This window comes from Hyperoodon ampullatus (assembly GCF_949752795.1).
Source record: "Hyperoodon ampullatus genome assembly, chromosome: X".
Classification (NCBI taxonomy): domain Eukaryota; kingdom Metazoa; phylum Chordata; class Mammalia; order Artiodactyla; family Ziphiidae; genus Hyperoodon; species Hyperoodon ampullatus.
In genome coordinates, this window is record NC_136913.1 from 117151303 (window position 1) to 117163465 (window position 12163).

The 12163-nt window shown below is 40.4% G+C and overlaps 1 protein-coding gene across 2 annotated transcripts in view; it reads right to left on the reverse strand.

The window, feature by feature from the left end:
- Positions 1 to 12163, reverse strand: part of ARHGEF6 (Rac/Cdc42 guanine nucleotide exchange factor 6) — a gene marked incomplete at both ends in the record, with an annotated part of 109051 nt that overhangs the window by 20933 nt on the left and 75955 nt on the right. The gene's annotated exons all lie outside the window — the stretch shown is intronic.

Genomic DNA, 12163 nt, shown 5'->3' on the forward strand with positions numbered 1-12163 from the left:
ATTTTCTCATCCAACAATTATTTATTGAGCATCTACTAAGTGCCAGGCTCTGTTCTCTGTTGGGAATACAGCCGTGAAGAAAACCAAAGCCCCTGCCCTTAAGAAGCCTGCACCCAGAGGCATGGGGCATACAATCTATCATATGACCTCAATGTCAGGTTTGAAAAAATCTTTTCTTAGTCACTGCAAACATTCTAGTTATTGGCTGATGAGATGCCAAGGGGAGTAACTCACCAAGTGCTCCCTATCACCGGGTGCTCCCTATCACTGGGACACCCACTTGTAATGTGCCAGAATCAAGTCCTAAATTCAGATAGCAGCATGTTTGCATGACTAATCACTTAGCCTAGGATCTGAAAACAGTGCAGCAGTCTACCCAAATAACTCGGCTTTAAAAAAAAAAAAAAAAAGACTGTAGGGAATTCCCTGGCAGTCCAGTGGTTGGGACTCTGCACTCTCACTGCCGTGGGCCCCAGTTCAATCCCTGGTAGGGGAACTAAGATCTCACAAGCCGCGCGGTGTGGCCAAAAAAAAAAAAAAAAAAAAAAAAAAAAAAAAGACTGTATTAGTATCTTAGGAACCATATTGTGCAAATGTCTAAGTCTAAGCCTGGGTTTTCTCTGCCCTTCAGCACCCTCTGGACTGTCTCCTTTCCACCAATAGGATACTGAGTCCTGGGGCTGCAAGATCATTTTAGTTTATATTTCTGCAACATAGAATTAAAGAAGGAAACCTGCCTTATCTCTTGACCCCTCTCCCTCCTTGCTCACCCATGCATATCTAATCCGTCACAAGCCTTCTTGTGCCTGTTTATTCCTTTCCATTCCCACTGCCACTGACTCAGCTCAGGCCTTCATCTCTCCGGTCTGGTTCACTGCAATAGTCCAATGGACCCCCCAGCTTCCAGGCTTTCTGGCTTGTGAAGCACCCTGCAAACCACCACTTAACTCCTGTTGCTTTGCTACTCAGGAACCTCCAATTGCCTGCAAGATCAAGTCTTAACTTTTTGGATTCCCACTGGCCCCACCAATCTTCTCATCCCTCTCCAAGAGGAACCCTCTACTACCAAATGACCTACTTATTCTCCTAGAACACATCTTCGACAGCGGTTCCCAACTGTGGCATGTTGCAAAAAGTTGTGCTGTGTTCAAAGAAACTTGCTATCAGTGATAACCTACTAGGGGGTTTGGGGGTGTGGTGGGTTGCAGGTTACCCCTATTATAGATACTCTCCCTCTGCTTGGCTTTTGCGAGCAGGAGAGAAAAAGACATCATTTCAGCTGTTACACAGCAACCTTGAGTCACGCAGAATCACAGGGATGTCACGGAAGCTAGATCTCATCTGAGTGGTCTCATCTAACCATCAAGGCTACCTGTTTTATCAGTTTTTGCAGTCTTGCTCCAGAAGCAGCCAAGGGGAGGGAAGTGCCCTGGACTTGAAATCATAAAACAGATTCAGTGACCCTGATCAGTTACCAACCTCAGCTGACTCATTTGTAAAGCAGAGATAAAACCTACTTCCTACTAAAATCGTGAACCTTAAATATTGGGGTTTATAAGACTAAAATCTTTCATGCTAAGATCTCTGCATGCATTTGTTCTTGTTTAATATTCACAACAACATTTCAACACAGGTGTTATCTTCATTTTACAGATGAGAAACATGAGACTCAGAAAGGGTGAGTGAAAGCAAGTAAATAGCTAAGTTAAGGTTCATACCCAAGTCTGTTGGAAATCACTACTGTCTGATGCTTGATGTGGAACACAGCAGGGGCATGGACCATCTCTGAGGTCTAAACCATGAAAAAAAGGAGGGTGGGAGCTGAGTTCACTTGAATAATGCAGGGAGAACTTCTAGAAGAAATAGTGTTTTGGACCTAGAGATTATCATACTAAGTGAAGTAATTCAGACAGAGAAAGACAGATATCATATGATATCGCTTATATGTGGAATCTGAAATATGATAGAAATGAACTTATTTACAAAACAGAAACAGATTCACAGACAGAAAACAAACTTATGGTTACCAAAGGTTAAAGGGGGTGGGGAAGGGATAAATTAAGAGTTTGGGATTAACAGATACACACTACTATATATAAAATAGATAAACAACAAGGTCCTACTATATAGCACAGGGAACTCTATTCAATATCCTGTAATAAATCATAATGGAAAAGAATATGAAAAAGAATATATATCTATATGTATAACTGAATTACTTTGCTGTATACCTGAAACTAACACAACATTGTAAATCAAGTAGATCTCAATAAAAATTTTTAAAAAAGAAATAGTGCTTAATGCAAGCAACTAGGGAAACAGATTAACCTGCCTGTGGGTCAGATTTGGCTTAGACTAAAAAATGATCATCACATATAAAATATAATTAGGAAAATAACTCGAAGTTGGAGAGTGCATTTGAGTATGTAATTTTGAGAAAATCAATTTTCTAATTTCTTTTCAATTTGGTAAACAAGCCTTATTTTTTCCTTTCCATGAGTAAATAACTACCTGCATCCTCAACGTTCTACTCTAATTGATACAAGGGTTACAACAATTAAAAGCAAATGCTAATGTGTACTTTATTACTTTCCATGCATCATTCTAACTTCTAGGCTTGTTAAATATTACAAAAGAATTTAAATTTTTTTTTCAGTATAACGTGAGATCACTATCTCAGAATAAAACACTGGCTATTAGGGAAAAAGTAACATTAGACTAGTGCAACAAAAGAACAAAACTGCCGTATAAAGCCACTGCCCATCATGATAAATAGATCCTCAAAGACACATTTTACTTAGCCAAATAAATTTAATGCACAAATTAATATCATACACAAATATAACATGCAAATATATATCTGTATACCAAAACACAATGTCTTTCAAATGCAGCTTTTACATTTTATACAGCCTGTTTGAAGTGCTTTTCAAGTTTAACATGTTCTGTATATGTGATGTGACACAATAGAAGCAGTTTTCAATGTATGAATGTTGTTTGAAACTCAACATACCCTTATAGAATGCACGGTGGATGGGGCTCTGGTATATTCTAGGTTGGGCTGGAAAACTGAAGAAAAGTGTCATACATTATAACACTACAGGGCTTAACCATCTCATATAACAGTGTTTCTGTAGAATCTTTACATAGATTTCCACTTTGAACGATGGTGACTCTAACTAGAGCAGCTAGAAAAGGACCAGATTTTCCCCCCTTTTCGCCTCACTCTCTCGCCACCAGCCTTTCATGGGAATCACCGTGGTCTGGAAAGCGGAGGCGAGGCACGAGGAGCTGGGAGGCTGGGCGTGGCCAGTGGAAAATCCCCGGGATGCCGCTCACACTGGGTTGGGTGGATCTCACTTAGCTCTTTTTTCACTGATCCAGTCCCAGAGACTAGGCTGCCTGCTTCTTCCCCACCACTTTTTTGTTTGTGGTCAGTCTCACTTGCTCCCTTCCCTGGTTCCTCAAAGACAGAACAGAATCTAGTCTCAGAATTTTTCCTATGTGCTTCGTCCCGGAAGCAAGTACACAGCTCTGAGTTTTTCTCAAAGTCTTCATTGCTGACAACAGTGGTAAACAGAGAGTTTATAAAACTAACAAGAGGAAAAGAATACGTGGTGTTTGTGGTAGTCGCCGCAATAGAGCCGGAAGTGAGGTCCAGATCTGCCTCGGCGCTAACTCTCTCCCCCTCTCCCCCCTCTGTCTTTCCACGTCGCCGGGTTCCTCTCCCTTGTGAAAAGGATGGATGCCACAACGAAGCACGGGAGAGAAGTGGGTATTTTTGTAAGGGTGAGGTTACTCCCAGGAAGAAATAAGAGCCACAATAGCGAGCCAGAAGGGGAGAGAGAGGGGAAATCCCAAAAGACCTCGCCCAGGGCCGAGCAAAAGACTGGGGCACTCATTCAAATATATGTAAATATGGGGAACAAACATATCAAGATTGGGGTCTGCTTGTATCTCCGAATTCAGATAATGCATCACTGCACTTTTCACAAGGCACCAACACACAGTCATACAATTTTCAGGCTGCGTCTGGTCTCATTGTCAATCGTCACAAGCATTTCTAGTATGATACTGCTACCTGCCGGCCGAAATGAAGAAGTTCACCTAACTGGCTTGCTCTGACTCAGAAATGTTCCCGCTTCTAAGCACCTACAGCTTTAGCAGAAATCCACCAATGTCCCTATTTCAGCTGAAGCCTTCATATAAAACAGGATTTTAATCTGAATTTTCTGAGAATTTCACTCAACTATGCTTTGCCTCTAGTATGTCAGCATAAATTACGACAAGATGCCTAGAAAATAGCTTAGATTATATTAGAAGCACCTCTGAGGATAACCCCAAGTATTTTAATTTAATTTTCATTCCTTACATGTAAATAAACCACTAAGATAAAAATTCAGTTCTATGGGACTCCAGTGAGTCTTCCATCATTTCAAGGGATATTATAAAATTCTCCAAAAAAATCAATAATCATATATAAAATAGATAAACAACAAGGACCTACTGTATAGCACAGGGAACTATATTCAATATCTTGTAATAACTTATAATGGAAAAGAATCTGGAAAAGAATATATATCTATATCTATACATAGATATATGTACACTGAATTACTTTGCTGTACACCTGAAACATTGTAAATAACTATACTTCAATTTTTAAAAATCACTAACCAAAATCAAGCAAACAGGGTTATAATTTCCCCCCAAAGTTGAGAATCTTTCAATTAACTGTGCAACAGACTTTAAATCATAATGTTTGAAAGAATCTCTACTGTTATTTATACTTTAAACTCCTAACATGGGTAAATGCAGAGTCAGTAGTATTTTAGTACACAGAATTACAACAGAAAATTCTCTAAACACTACAAAAGTCTGCCATCTGAGGTACACCGTTTCTTTCTGGTATTTATCCAGAATTGCTGTTCTCAGATCAGAAGAAAAAGAATACGTGCTCATATAAATGGCAAGCTAACATGATGGGATCTCTTTTCATTGGCATTAAGAAATTTACCCTTATCCGCACAGGATGTTTACATAGCCATCACAGGAAAAATGCCTCTGAACCATATTTTTATTTATTGAAGATAAGTAGTGAAGTATGAAAACATTCCTGGAAATAATAAAAACAAATTCAGGATTGAGGCTCCCTCAGGGGAGGGAGGGAGGAGCAGGAAATATTGGAAAGTATACACAGGACTCCAATTGCAGCTACAATTTGATTCTTAAGCTGAATGGTGGGTACGTGGGTGTACTTTATTTTATCTCTGTTCTTTGTATGCTTGACATATTGCATAATTGTTTTTCTAACAAAACAACAAGAAGCTGGTAGAAGACGAATAAAGCAGACATGGGAGGTGGCAGCAAGTACCTTGTGCTATATGCCGGGTACTTGGTATACATTATTTCATTGAATCCTCACACCAACCCTGCAAGGTAGGTGATTTTATCCTCATTTTACAAGTGAGGAAACTAAGGTTTAAAGATTAAGTGAATCACTCTGGGTAACACAGCTTCTAAGTGGCAGAACTGTAAACTGAGACAATATAAAAGTGGGAAAAAGTTTTTAGGCTGACATCAAGGAGTGGCCTGAAGGGGATGGTGGCATGAGATGCTACGTGGACCCATCCCCCAGGGAAACAAGCCGAGCTAGTGGAACCTATAAAAACAACCATTTAAAGTCTCTAGAAAGTGTTCCAATGACATCTGGTAAATGAAGAAAACATTTATTCAAGAAAATATTCTAAAACTCAGTAAGAACAGGGAGAGCTTGGTATTTGAGCCATGACCTGCTCTCTCCCTCTCTCCCTCCTCCCTCCTCCTGGCTCAGTTTGCCAGAAGCCACTCCAGGCAAGTGTGGACAAGAAGAGAGGGCTCCCTCTGCCCTCAACTCCCAACCCAAGGACACAATATCTCACTAGCGTATCTCAACTGCTTCAGCTCTGAGTTGAAGACATTGAATGCCTAGTGAGTGTGGTTGACAGGTTGGACAGAGAGGGAGGATGCAGGCTGAAAATACTGGCACCAAATTACCCTCACCCCAGCTCGCTTGCAGGGTAGAGGTTCTGTGCTGGGAAAGGTAAAAAGAGAAGACCAGAGGCTACTGCCCTGCCCAGCACCCAGAGTAGTGGCTCAAAGATTTTGCCCAGGAGAGAGGCAGACAGACTATAGGAACAGTGAGCTTTCCTCAAAGGAATTGGTTCTAGTTGAAAAACAGTGTGGGGAAATTCAAGCCTAAGGTCTCTTGCAAAGGCAATGAAGATTTTGGTGGTAAGCAAATGAGAGAAGGCTGGTCCTCTTAATTAAGAACAACAAGCTCGGGCTTCCCTGGTGGCGCAGTGGTTGAGAGTCCGCCTGCCGATGCAGAGGACGTGGGTTCGTGCCCCGGCCCGGGAAAATCCCACATGCCGCGGAGCAGCTGGGCCCGTGAGCCATGGCCGCGGAGCCTGCGCGTCCAGAGCCTGTGCTCCGCAACGGGAGAGGCCACAACAGTGAGAGGCCCGCGTACAGCAAAAAAAAAAAAAAAAAAAAAAAAAGAACAACAAGCTACACAAGAGGCCAGCTAGGTCAGTAGAGAGAATGAGCAAATTTCAAAGACTGGTCTCAAAAAACTACCCCTAGAATAAAGAGCCCAGAAATAAACCCACAGGCCTACGGACAATTAATCGTCGACAAAGGAGGCAAGAATATACAATGGAGAAAAGACAGTCTCTTCCATAAGTGGTGTTGGGAAAGCTGGACAGCCTCATGTAAATCAATGAAGTCAGAACACTCCCTCACACCCTACAGAAAAATATACTCAAAATGGCTTAAAGACTTAAATGTAAGACAGGACATCATAAAACTCCTAGAAGAGAACATAGGCAAAACATTCTCTGACATAAATTGTACTAATGTTTCCTTAGGTCAGTCTCCCGAGGCAATAGAAATAAAAGCAAAAATAAACAAATGGGACCTAATCAAACTTTAACCTTTTGCACAGCAAAGGAAACCATCAACAAAATGAAAAGACAACCTACAGACTGGGAGAAAATATTTGCAAACAATGTGACTGACAAGCGCTTAATTTCCAAAACTCATACAACTCAATATCAAAAAAACAAACAACCCAATCCAAAAATGGGCAGAAGACTTAAGTAGACACTTCTCCGAAGAAGACATACAGATGGCCAACAGGCACATGGAAAGATGCTCAACATCACTAATTATTAGAGAAATGCAAATCAAAACAACAATGAGGTATCACCTTACACAAACAGTAAATAAGAATGTTAATATAACAAATGCTATAAATATATCCTCATTCTCCTTTCTTCTCTCAGTTTCATTAATAGAAAATTATATTAATAATAACAATGGCGGGCTTCCCCAGTGGTGCAGTGGTTGTGAATCAGCCTGCCAATGCAGGGGACATGGGTTTGAGCCCTGGTCCAGGAGGATCCCACATGCCGTGGAGCAACTAAGCCCATGTGCCACAACTACTGAGCCCGCGAGCCACAACTAATGAAGCCCATGCGCCTAGAGCCTGTGCTCCACGGCAAGAGAAGCCACTTCAATGAGAAGCCTGCACACCACAACAGAGTAGCCCCTGCTCTCAGCAACTAGAGAAAACCCACGTGCAGCAGCAAAGACCCAATGCAGCCAAAAATTAAATAAATGAATAAATAAATAAATTTAAAATAACAATAATAATAATGATGGCAGTGTACTATTGGGTTCATAACATATAGACATAACATGTATAACAACAGTAGCACAAAAAGGGAAGTGGAAATAGAGGTATACTAGGAGTAACATTTTTATATCTCACTAGAATTACGTTACTGTAAACATGAAGCAGATTCAGACAAGTTAAGATATATATATGGAAAGCCTCAAAGCAAACACTAAAAAAATAATTCATGGGGGTGGGAGCAGGGATTGACTGCAATGGGCATAAGGGATCTTCTGTGACAGAAATGTTCTTAAATTGGATTGTGGTGATAGTTGCACAACTCTATACATTTACTAAATGTAAGTTAAACAAATTGGTTAAAAAAGTAAAATAGGGCTTCCCTGGTGGTGCAGTGGTTGAGCGTCCACCTGTTGATGCAGGGGACACGGGTTTGTGCCCCGGTCCAGAAAGATCCCACATGCCGCAGAGCAACTAAGCCTGTGTGCCGCAACTACTGGACCCACGTGCCACAACTACTGATGCCCGCATGCCTAGAGCCTGTGCTCTGCAACAAGAGAAGCCACCGCAATGCGAAGGCCATGCACCACAATGAAGAGTAGCCTCCACTTGCCACAACTAGAGAAAACAATGAAGACCCAATGCAGCCAAAAATAAATGAATTAATTTAAAAACCAAAATACAAACAAACAAAGAAACCTCCCAACAAAGAAAAGCCCAGGACCAGATGGCTTCACTGGTGAATTCTATAAAACATTTAAAAATGAATGAACACTGGGGACTTCCCTGGTGGTCCAGTGGTTAAAACTCCACGCTTACACCGCAGGGGGGTGGGTTTGATCCCTGGTCGGGGAACTAAGATCCCACATGCCCCGTGGCACAGCCAAAAAATAAATAAATAAAAAATTTTTAAAAAAATGAATTAGGGCTTCCCTGGTGGCGCAGTGGTTGAGAGTCCGCCTGCCGATGCAGGGGACATGGGTTCATGCCCTGGTCCGGGGAGATCCCACATGCTACGGAGCGGCTGGGCCCGTGAGCCATGGTCGCTGGGCCTGCATGTCTGGAGCCTGTGCTCCGCAACGGGAGAGGCCACAACAGTGAGAGGCCTACGTACCACAAAAAAAAAAAAAAAAAAAAAGAATTAACACCAATCCTCCTCAAACTCTTCCAAAATAATTAAAGAGATAGAAACACTTTCAAACACATTTCATGAGACCAGCATTACCCTGATACAAGAGCCAGAGAAAGACACCACAAGAAAAGAAAACTATAGGCCAATATCCTGATGAATATAGATGCCAAAGTCCTCAACAAAATACTAGCAAACCAAATGTAATAGCACACTAAAGGCATCATACACCATGACCAGTGGGAAATATACCTAGGATGCAAGGATGATTTGACATACAAAAATCAATCAATGTGATACATCACACTCGAAGGGCAAAAGATAAAAATCATATGATCATCTCATTAGATGCAGAAAAAGCATTTGACAAAAATCCAACATCCTTTCATGATAAAAACAAAAATGCTCAACTAATTAAGAATAGAAGGAAATTGCCTCAACATAAGAAGGCAATATATGAAAAGCACACAGCTAACATCATACTCAATGGTGAAAAACAGAGTTTTTTCCTCTAAGATCAGGAACAAGGCACAGATACCCACTTTGGTCACTTCTATTCAACACAGTACTGGATGTCCTAGCCAGATAGGAAAGAAAGAAAATTAAAAGGCATCCAAACGGGAAAGGAAGAAGTAAAATGATCTCTGTTCACAGATGAAATGATTTTATATGTAGAAAACCCTAAAGACTCCACAAAAAACTGGTAAAACTAATAAATGAATTCAGTAAAGTTGCAGGATTCAAAATTAACATACAGAAATCAGTTGCATTTCTATACATTAACAATGAACTATCCCAAAAAAATACAGAAAGGAAGGAAGGAAGAAAGAAAGAAAGAAAGAAAGAAGGAAGGAAAGAAATCTCATTTATTGATACAATAGCATCCAAAGAATAAAATACTTAGGACTAAACTTAACCAAGGAGACCGAAGACTTGTACACTGAAAATTACAAAACATTAATGAAAAAAATTAAAGAAGGAACAAATAAGTGTAAAGACATCCCATGTTCACAGATCAGAAGAGTTTATACTGTTAAAAATGTCCAGACGCTTGAGGATATGGGGAGGGGGAAGGGTAAGCTGTGACAAACCGAAAGAGAGGCATGGACATATATACAGTACCAAACGTAAGGTAGATAGCTAGTGGGAAGCAGCCACATAGCACAGGGAGATCAGCTCGGTGCTTTGTGACCGCCTGGAGGGGTGGGATAGGGAGGGTGGGAGGGAGGGAGACGCAAGAGGGAAGGGATGGGGGAACAGATGTATATGTATGACTGATTCACTTTGTTATAAAGCAGAAACTAATAAAAAAATCATTAAAAAAAAACTAAATATATACACAGATAAATAAATGCATGTAACCGGTGAAATCCGAAAAAAAAAAAATGTCCAGACGTTGAAAGTGATCTACAGATTCAATGCAATCCCTATAAATCCTCAATGGCATTTAGTTTTTTACAGAAACAGAAAAAAACAATCCCAGAATTCACATGGAACCAAAATGAGCCCCAAATAACAAAGTTGGAGGTTTCACATTTCCTTATTCCAAAACATATTACAAATCTACAGTAATTAAAACAGTATGGTTGGCACAAAGAAAGACACTAGATCAATGGAACAAATTAGAAAGCCTAGAAATAAATGTGTGTATATATGTTTAAATGATCTTTGACAAGGGTGCCAAGAATATATAATGAGAAAAAAACAGTCTTCAACAAATGGTACTGGGAAAACTGAATATGCACATGCAAAAAAAAAATGAAAACTGGAACCTTACCTCACACCACACACAAAAATCAACTCAAAATGGATTCAAGACTTAAACATAAAACTTGAAGTTCTAAATTCCTGGAAGTAAACAGGAGAAATGCTTCCAAACATTGGTCTTGGCAATGATTTCTTGAATATGATACCAAGAGCACAGTTAACAAAACAAAAAATAGGCAAGTGGAACTACATCAAACTAAAAGGATTTTTCACAGCAAAGCAAACAATCAGCAGAGTGAAAAGGCAACCTATGGAAAAGGAAAAAATATTTACAAATCATATATTTGATAAGGGTCTAATCTCCAAAACAATAAGGAATTCCTGCAACTCAATAGTAAAGATACTAATAACCTAACTTAGAAGTGGGCAAAGTAACAAACACATGAAACAATGCTCAACATCATTAATCATTAGAGAAATGCAAATCAAAACTACAATGAGATATCACCTCACACCAGTCAGAATGGCCATCATCAAAAAATCTAGAAACAATAAATGCTGGAGAGGGTGTGGAGAAAAGGAAACCCTCTTGCACTGTTGGTGGGAATGTTAATTGATACAGCCACTATGGAGAAGAGTATGGAGGTTCCTTAAAAAACTAAAAATAGAACTACCATACTACCCAGCAATCCCACTACTGGGCATATACCCCGAGAAAACCATAATTCAGAAAGAGTCATGTACCACAATGTTCATTGCAGCTCTATTTACAATAGCCAGGATATGGAAGCAACCCAAGTGCCCATTGACAGATGAATAGATAAAGAAGATGTGGCACATATATACAATGGAATATTACTCAGCCATAAAGAGAAACAAAATTGAGTTATTTGTAGTGAGGTGGATGGACCTAGAGACTGTCATACAGAGTGAAGTAAGTCAGAAAGAGAAAAACAAATACCATATGCTAACACATATATATGGAATCTAAAAAAAGAAAAAAAATGGTCATGAAGAACCTAGGGGCAGGGCGGGAATAAAGATGTAGACCTACTAGAGAATGGACTTGAGGACATGGGGAGGGGGAAGGGTAAGCTGGGACAAAGTGAGAGAGTGGCATGTGCATATGTACACTACCAAATGTAAAACCAATAGCTAATGGGAAGCAGTCGCATAGCACAGGGAGATCAGCTTGGTGCTTTGTGACCCCCTAGAGGGGTGGGATAGGGAGGGTGGGAGGGATGGAGATGTAAGAGTGAAGAGATATGGGAATATATGTATATGTATAGCTGATTCACTTTGTTATAAAGCAGAAACTAACACACCATTGTAAAGCAATTATACTTCAATAAAGATGTTAAAAAAAAAAGAAGTGGGCAAAGGACTTGAATAGACATTTTTCCGAAGAAGACATACAAATGGTACATGAAAAGATGCTCAACAACACTAATCATCAGGGAAGTGCAAATGAAAACCACAATGATATTTTTTTTTTCCGGTACGCGGGCCTCTCACTGTTGTGGCCTCTCCCGTTGCGGAGCACAGGCTCCGGATGCGCAGGCTCAGCGGCCATGGCTCACGGGCCCAGCCACTCCACGGCATGTGGGATCTTCCCAGACCGGGGCACAAACCCGTGTCCCCTGCATTGGCAG